Below are 9,426 nucleotides of genomic sequence, written 5' to 3'. Positions count from 1 at the left end.
GAGACTTGCTTCATCATACAGATAGGTGCTTACCTATCTATCTGTATGATGAAGCAAGTCTCACTGCAGGGATCTAAACAACAGCTGCAGGCTCGAGTAACTTTCATCAAGAGTCTTAAGTTAAGTGTCATAGGAGTCCAGATCTAGAAGAGTAATAAGTCTAGATCTAGTCAAATGTCTAGTTAGTCTAGTCTAGTCTAGTACAATCTTGATCTAAGTCTATAATAACGTTGACAGACTTGGTCTCGTTCCAAGAGTTAAGCTACCGTATAGTGATAGATCTAGTCGATCTAGATCTAGATCTAGCTCCTCCAATTCTAATACACAGCTAGAGGTAGGATAGAATCTAGAAGAATACACAGTTCTTTAATCTAGATGTAGCTGATAATTATAAGTTACGAAGTGATTATTCGGACTCGAGTCCGAATATGAAAAAATGTTATTCGGACTCTGATTCTTGTCCAGCATGACATCACTTCCGACTTCCGACTTCCTGTGACTCGTGACTCCGGCTTCCTGTCCTGCCTCACTCGTGACTCGCCTCAGGCTGGGTAGAGACCGGGATTGCTTCGGGCAAAAAGGCGTTTTGTGCAGGAGCCGAGTTGTTATCTTATGATGAATTTGAGGCCGGCTTGAAAAGTTATAGCGCTTCTAATAAATGTTTATTTGTCAAGAGATCATCAGAAGCAATTAAAGATGGCTCGTTAGCGTGTGTCGGGGTCGGATGGGCGGCCTGCACACGTGTGGCTGTGTGCGTGTCAGGGAGGGGGGGGGGGGCACTATCGGTCCGGGCGTTGAACGTCGCATACGCATCAGTCTTTTTCCCCCTGGCAACTGATCATTATTACAATAATAAGCTAATCTTGACGTAGATCTACGTAATGAATTGTGCGCTGGTCTATGGAATCAAAAGTTGCCGTATGCTCAGCTGGCTCTACACAGCAACACAACTTTTTCTTGGTAAACAATCGAGATGACACAGGCTTGTGTATTGGAACGAATTGGTCTTTTTTTTTTACAGCTCATAATATGCAGGTGCCAGGTGGTCTGCTAATCTTCAATTTTACCTTTTTCTACAACAAAGAAAGTGGGAAACATGGGGATGGGGTGGGGGCGTGGGCGTATCAATGAGGCGGCGGGCATCGGATCGGCAGAAAAGGTGTGGGGGAAACTAAAAAATGGCGGAAAATTGGAAGCACTGAACGTTAGATCTATAGAACGAAGACACTTCCTTTTTTCCGGACCCGAGTCCGAATAACATTTTTTCATATTCGGACTCGAGTCCGAATAAGACATTTTTTTATTCGGACTCCAGTCCGAATATGAAAAAATGTTATTCGGACTCGGCCTATAAGTTATAAGGACTAGAAATCTAGTATAGAAGCTGGGACTGCGGGTATGGTAAACCTTGCTTACCTTCTGATGATGTTACGCCAATTGGTTGAACAGGAACCAGGACTTCTTCTTCATGAAGTTCCAGATTCCAGATCATGGTCATGAGCAGGGGGGTGTGGGTGTGTGTGGGTGTGTCATGGCCACGGTCGTCGCCGTAATTGGTTCATCATGTGTCTCCTCCTCCAAACTAGAATCTACTGTCTTCACAATCAATAGGCCTTGCATTTAAATAATCAATAATCAGTTCATCCAATTCATTTTCGTCTGTGATTTGTCTCATTCCAATCCGACTGAGATCGTTCCACATCGATGAAATACGCCGCTCAGCTGATCGGTCCGCCATCTTAAATCAATTAAATTTTATGTAAACAAAAGCGCTCGACCACTTGGAAACAGAAAACAAGCAGTTTACTTACAGTAAACTCGGAAAAAAAACACCTCGTAGGGCAGAACAAAGAACTTAAAGTCAATAACAAACAGTTCATATTTGGTTTGAACAGCAGGAAATGGTACATTTAGATGTTAAACTGCATTCATGACAAATACCATTTCAGAAGTGAAACTACAACATGCGCAACTCACAGAACTATTTGTATCATGTTCACACATTCATGCGCACTGGGTTTTCCCGAAACGGCAATAAAATTCTCTTTCTTTTGGTATAATATATCAAGGAGATTAAAAGTAATGGAGGATGCTCTGTAGGCGGCACCGCACGCCTAATAGGAGCCCTCTCTCGCAGCGGAACTGTGGTCTACCTGCGCTGCGCTCACGCAATGAAATCTAGATAAGAAAGAAGGTTTTATTCCGAGATTAGGCAAGTCAATTTAAAAAATGCCTTCCACCTGCGTTGTGTTTAAGTATAAGAACCGATATATATGATGCTGCAGTGGACAGAAGTTTTCACAGCTGTTGTTTTCCTTTTTAAAAAATCTGAACGAAAGTGTTTTTATGCCCCCAGCGACACAATTTAGATCATTAACTTTAATAAGGGGCTGGCTGCGGCGCTACCTGCCAAGGCCAACCCGGGTAGAAAGGGGTACACTGTAACAACACCCCAGAAGAAAGACCGAGATACTTGATTTAAAAAAAAAATTCTTATTCTAGTGTGTGTGTGTGTGTGTGTGTGTGTGTGTGTGTGTGTTTGTGTGTGAGTGTGTGTATGTGTGTGTGTGTGTGTGTGTGTGTGTGTTTGTGTGCGTGTGTGTATACATATTAAACATTTTAATCAAAGTATAATATATTGCTTTCCAATGTGGGTGTAAATTAGATGCTATGCGCAGCGTACCTTTATTTTGACGGGACAAAATCTAGAGTCTAGGTTTCTACATGTATCTTGTTTTCATATATTTACTAATCATACAACACACCTTAACGTGTTGAGTTCAATCAGTCAGTCAGACTTGTTTTATGTTTTTAAGCCCATTCATCTCCTAATTACTATAAGACTGCTGTTGTCTAAATGTAGATATCGAGAGGCTCCATTAAAATATGAAATCAATACCCAACAACAATAGTGATGAATATCTTCTATGTTAAAGAAACACCAAACCATATCAGATGAGGGGAGGATGTAGGGTGTGGATAAGAGTTTGAGTCTTGTTTGATAGAACTATACTCAGTTTGGATCTTCTATTGTTGTAGTCTTCACCTAAGATCCTACAATTTATAATTCCGGTCCACTTAAGATTTTGCTGTTAAAAAATAAACCAAACAAAGCAACAATAAATTTTACTGCACTAGTTGTGATAAATTATCCCCTTCTGAAGTGTGAGGGACTAAAAACGCTGCTTTCCCTATCGTACTTTACTGAACAAAAAAAATTCAAGGGTCATCCATGCTCATGCATGGGATCACATCTCCGCTCTAAATCTCGATGCGAGGTACACGTTTGCTCCAGACGCAAGGATTTTACGATATAAAGGAATCACGCCCAGGTGTGAACTCTTCATCGACGCCTTTGATTTTGCCGAATATCGAACTCGCAATAAGAGCTCCTGTCTAGAATCATGCCGTCATATCTTAAATTCAGTTTTTAAAAAATACATTTTTCATCATTTCTTATTATAATTAAATCTTTTAGCTTCATGAAAGATTATCTTTATAATGTATGTTTGATAATTTTATGATACTTGTATAAGTTTTTTAATTTTTTTATTTTGCCGATCTTCTTGATTTTTAAACTATATACAACGTAAAACTCTTTAATAATTGAACAGCCCCTAGGCTTTCTCAGTTGCCTAGAACAGTTCGTATCACACACAGAATTTAATTTTTTTTCTCCCTGTCATTCTTTCCGTCATCCCGTCTGTTGATCACAATCTCTCTCTCTCTCTCTCTCTCTCTCTCTCTCTCTCTCTCTCTCTCTCTCTCTCTCTCTCTCTCTCTCTCTCCCTGCCTGCCTGCCTGCCTGCCTGCCTGCCTGCCTGCCTGCCTGCCTGCCTGCCTGTCTGTCTGTCTGTCTCTCTCTCTCTCTCTCTCTCTCTCTCTCTCTCTCTCTCTCTCTCTCTCTCTCTCTCTCTCTCTTTTATTCAATTTTTCCCATTCTCCTTCGTCCCTTCCCAAGGCCCGCCCCTCCTCTTTAATCCCAGCCCCATCCCCTCTTCCTTGCGTGCATTCCCCCACCCCGCCCACCCCCACAACGTGGCCCAGCCCGATAAGATTCTATAAAAAGAAACGCCACAGTTCGTGATTTAGCCCACACTCGGCGGCCATATTTGATCCCCACCGCGGCGTACTGCTCGTGGCACCGCGAAGAGAGAGAGAAGGCTCCATTAGTTCTAAACTCCTTGGTATATATATGTAATATTATGTGAGGGTTCCCGTGGAAAGAAGTGTCTATCCGATTGAGTAAATATTCCCCCTGTTTGTCTAAGAATTCAGCGTAATACGGCGACGATATGTCCTCAAAAAACTTATTTTAATATTTTCAATCACCTTTGAGCAAATTTCTTAAAACATATGATGTAGAAATGGTCTATCTTTCTGAATTTCATATAATTTCGTTTTCGATAAAAATGAAGGTCAGGGCCTATTTTTAGCGATATCTCAGAATAGCTTCTCGCACCTTCCGACGGGTTTTCTCAGAGCCGCTCACAATTACTCTGAAGAAACATATTATGCTTCACTTCACACAATCTTAACTCCATAAGCTTTTGTCAGAGCGTTACCTTAGAATTACTAAGTTCTATCTGACATCGTTGGCCTTTTTTTTTGTTGGAGTTACTAACAATTGTTCCTACAGAAAATCATAACAGTATTTGGATTCGATATCAAGATGTTAAATAAAAGGGTAGAATTCGAATTCATGATGTGAAACAAATTATTTTAAAATTCAAATTTCTCAAAACTAGTTAGCCTACTGAGCAGATGTAATTTTGTAATTCTAGGGCAGCGCAGTAGCAAACGAAGGGTAATTTTGAGGCACACTTCGAACCAGGGACACGAATTTGCACATTCAATAATAGGCCTACGTCTCAATGTGTTCATGTTGTCGCTGTCTTTTTAGTATTTAGGTGTCAGGTAAAGAAAACAGAATTGAAAAAGGCGTCTGAATAACGAAAGTTTTCTTCACCTTTAAACATAAAAGTGCCCACAAACACCGCGTCTTCAAGTTTTGTCGAAGGACCAGAATGCGCCGCTTAGTGCATCCTCGGTGAATTAAAACATATTAGTCAGGCATCATGGTGCTCGTCAAAATAATGAAATCGAAGAAATAGGTATTTTCCCTCCAGTTTGGCAATTTTTATCGATTTTTTTGTTTTTAGCCTCGCCACCTTTTATGTTCATATAAAAACACATTTCATTGCGAATTTTACTGGAAAAACGCCACTCAAAGGCTCAAAATATGTCACATGTACATTTTCAGTTTTCACGGACTCCCAACTTATTGAAGTTACCAAAGTTTGGCAGCAATTTTTTCTTTAATTTTACCTCTGCAGCCAGGCGACCCCCACCTCCTTCAATCGCAAATATCTTACTATTTAAGGTTAAGATAGGTATGTATTTTTTTCATTGAAAGGAAGTCAGATGAATAATCTAATTTACATCTGATTGAGGATGAGATATTTCCCTTGAACTTGAACCCAAAGTCTTCCATGAATTGTATTCGCTCGCTTGTATAATGGCGTTTCCTTTTGTTTGACACTAGGCCGCCTATGGTTTTTTTTTCTTTAACCGAAATACATTAAAACAATGCAAACACTTTTTAAAGCCCTCTCTTGTGAACTGCTATTTCCGGGGTACCTTGATAGTCGAAGCAGATGTTGTGCAGTTGCGAGCGCCGTAAAACCTTACTAAACAAAACGTAAACACATAAGGCTGAACGTATTACAGTGGAGTCCACTTATAACGAGTCCGGAAAAAACGAGAAGTCTGTTATAAAGACACTATTCTAAAACCCCGTTTTTTTCTTCTTTACCTTTGTAAATAAAATACTGCTATTGCGCTATCATACAAACATGCGAGTGGGTTATAGCGGAATATTGTTGCTGCTGTGTACAGTGCACAGTGCTTTAACTTTAACGATGTCGGGTATGCAGGCTCTACCGGACTAACGGGTTTATTTCCTGCCAACTTGCAAACCTACTATGGTTTTAATTGAAAACAATTTACAGGGTTCTCGCAGGAGCGACGGTGGACGTGCTCCTTGCTGGAGATCTTTTGCGGAGCCCACTTCAGGTATGAGAGGCAGAAGGGGTGGGAGACACATGAAAAGGCGAGCTGGCGTCAGAAGGCAGCAGTGGAAAGTTGAAAGACTGGCCAAGGCAAATATGCAAATCTTATATTTGGAACTGTGCAAGTATTGAGCAACGTGGTGTGGTGGTGGCAGAGCGGTTGGCATATACAGCGGATGTGGTATGCCTACAAGAAACTAGATTAGGGACACTAAAAACGTTTAAACCAGCAGGGTACACGGCATTCTATAACAGAACAGGACACGGCCAGGTAACCCTTGTGAAGAGCAACATTGAGAGCAGGGAAGCCAGTATGGGTTGTTGGGAGTCTGAGAATCTTCACTTGCTCGCTGTGGAACTCACGGATCAGCCAGTACGGAATGTCATAAATGTTTATGCTTGTAATGGATCTGTAGATGAAAAGGAATGGAGAAAGTTGAAAAACATTCGACAAACACTCTCTGGTCAGACTTTATTTTGCGGAGATTTCAACGCCCGAGGTATCCAATGGGGTAATATCAAGGACAACGCACAGGGAGTTGATTTAGAAAATGCTCTAGACTCGTGTGATCTAGCTATACTAAATGATGGGAGAATGACCCGCATGGCACAGAGGAAAAATGATATAGACAGTGCAATAGACTTGGCTTTAGTTTCTGTGCAGATGGCAGCTAAATGTAGATGGGACGTTTTGAGCAGTCACGGAAGCGACTATCTTCCATGCTTAGTCTATATCAGAAAGACTCTTGAGAAATGTGGCCCGAAGAGGAAGAGACCATTTAGATACACCCTTTTGGAGACTGACCCTATCACCATGCTACACAAGAACACAAAAGAGAAAAGCCAATGCATAAGAAAGGACATGATCAAACCCCCATGGTGGAATGAGGAAATACAGGAGCACTGGGTTATTAAAAGGAAAGCATTTAGAGCGGCTCAAAGGAATCGAATGAATCCAGAACTCCAGGAAGCTGCAAAAAAGGCATCAAAGACTTTTATAAAGAAACAGCAGAGCAGGAGAAAAACAAAAAATGGAAAGACTTTTGCCAGAATATTACAGGTGACAGATCCCTACAAAAGTTTTGAAGGTTTCACAAGGCAATGAACAACAGGCAGTCAAGAACATGCCTTCCTGATTTTCAGACAGAGGACAGTACGTGGGTTATATCGGAAGAGGAGAAAGGGCAGGCTCTTTTGAACAGATACCTGCGGCAAACAAATCAGAACAATGAGAACGAAAGAACGAGCATTCTAAGGGACATAGAAGGAAGATACTGGGAAGGAGAGGAAGAGTTAAAAGTCACATTGGAGGCTGTTCGAAATATACTTAAGACGGCACCTGACACAGCACCAGGCCCAGATGGGGTGCGTTATTTCCACATCAAGGATCTGGATGACCGCAACGTGGAGAGTCTCGCAAACATCCTGGATATTAGTTTGCATGACGGGTTGGTTCCACAGGATTGGCTGGACAGTTATCTTACACCCCTACCAAAGCCCGGGAAGGACCCCACAAAAATTGAGTCCTACAGGATTATCACAATGCAAAACACGGTGGGGGAAACTAATGGAAAAAATGGTGTCCAGATGGATGTCCAGTTTCTTGGAGCGCAACAATCTGATACCTGTGGAACTTGGCAGCTATCGCCCTGGTAAGGACACCTGGAGGAATGCGGCAATTTTGGCCTCCGACATATACGACGGTTTTGAGGAGGGAAAAGAGACACTAGTCGCCGCAATAGATCTAGAAGATGCTTATAGCCGGGTGCCCTTTAGCTTGATCATGCGAACTATGATGAATATGAAAATCGACTCTAAATTGGTGATCTGGGTAGGAAATGCCTTGTTAAAAAGAAAGGTTTCCTTGCGCCTTGGCAGCTGGGCTTCTGAACCTATTACCATAACCCCAGGACTGCCCCAGGGATCGGCCCTGTCACCAGTCTTGTTCAATATTTACACCATCGGCCTTACAGCCAATCAATTGGAGGGACCTGGCCGTACGCTAAGCTTTGTAGATGATGTATTGGTATATAGGCAGGGGAGAGATCGGGAGCTGATTGCAAGGAGCATGCAGGAGGAATTAGATCGAATTGGTGAATGGTGCGACCAGAACAATGGCAAACTTAATCCAGCGAAGGCAGGGGTACTGTGGACCAGTCTCAACAACAGAGCAGTCAAGGCTATCATGCCTACTGTCAATATACAAGGTACGCAGTTGGAAAGACAAGAGAAATTGAAGTACCTGGGCATTACCTTTGACTGCACCCTCTCGGCAAAAGACCATGTGATGAACATTTTCACCAGAGCGAGGAAAGGACTTGTTGCACTGAGAGTGATGGCTGCATCTATGCCCAAACGCGCCCTTATGATCATGCTTCAAGCGGTTGTACCGTATGTAGTGGACTATGGCCTTGGTATGCTCACCCTATCCAAAACCCAACTACATCGCCTCGAAGTCATTCAAAATGAAGGAATGAGAACTGTTCTTGGATGCACCCGTGACTCAGCAGCATCAGCGATGAGATATCTGCTGGTCCTGCCAACGTTAACCCACCGACACAAGCTAGCACAAGTCAAGGCCTACCTTCGAGTAACAGCAGACGAACGTCACCTTCTACATCTGAAAATTGGAAACCAAGTACGCCAAAGATTGAAAAGAGGATCTTCATGGATGGTGCAGGCGGAGCGAATATGTGCTGTGAAATTGAGGACATAAGAAGAGGATGTGACTGGATGAGGCCGGAGAAAGACAAGAGCAACTTCATGAAGGTGATAGCTATGCTAGGTCGAGAGTGTCCCGAGTGGCCAGCAAGTGCAACTAATGCGGAAATTGTGGCCATCCTTGAGGAACATTCAGTGATGGGTGATGTTGTCGTCTTTACCGACGGATCAATGAGGCGTGGCCAGCAATCTGGGTGGGCGTTCAGTGCTCGAGTTGACGGGAAGATAATTAAAGAACAGTCTGGAGCCTACGAGTGCACTACGTCGAGCATGGCAATGGAGGTCAAGGCAATAACAGAGGCGCTGGAATGGATCAGCATGGAAGCGTATAAACATGCCCCGTTTGTCACAGATTCGAGCAGCAGTGGCCGAATCATGCTCGACCCACCAATGGTGATCGCCAGATGCAAGGAGAGCCTTCACAACCAAGAGGAGACAGACTCCCACACACAGGGGCGAAGGCTGACTTGTTTGACAGGGTAATCAAAGGGAAATGGGACCAGATAGGGCCTGGAGATATCACACTCACACAAGTCACAAGAATATTACTGGCACTGGAGGCGGCAGCTCTGAGTTGTGAATGAAAACAAATCCTGAATTAATGTTGTATGTTTCTTCAACCGCTAAAATAATC

The sequence above is a fragment of the Aplysia californica genome, unplaced genomic scaffold, assembly GCF_000002075.1.
Source record: "Aplysia californica isolate F4 #8 unplaced genomic scaffold, AplCal3.0 scaffold00009, whole genome shotgun sequence".
NCBI lineage: Eukaryota > Metazoa > Mollusca > Gastropoda > Aplysiida > Aplysiidae > Aplysia > Aplysia californica.
This window is presented reverse-complemented; position numbering follows the sequence as displayed.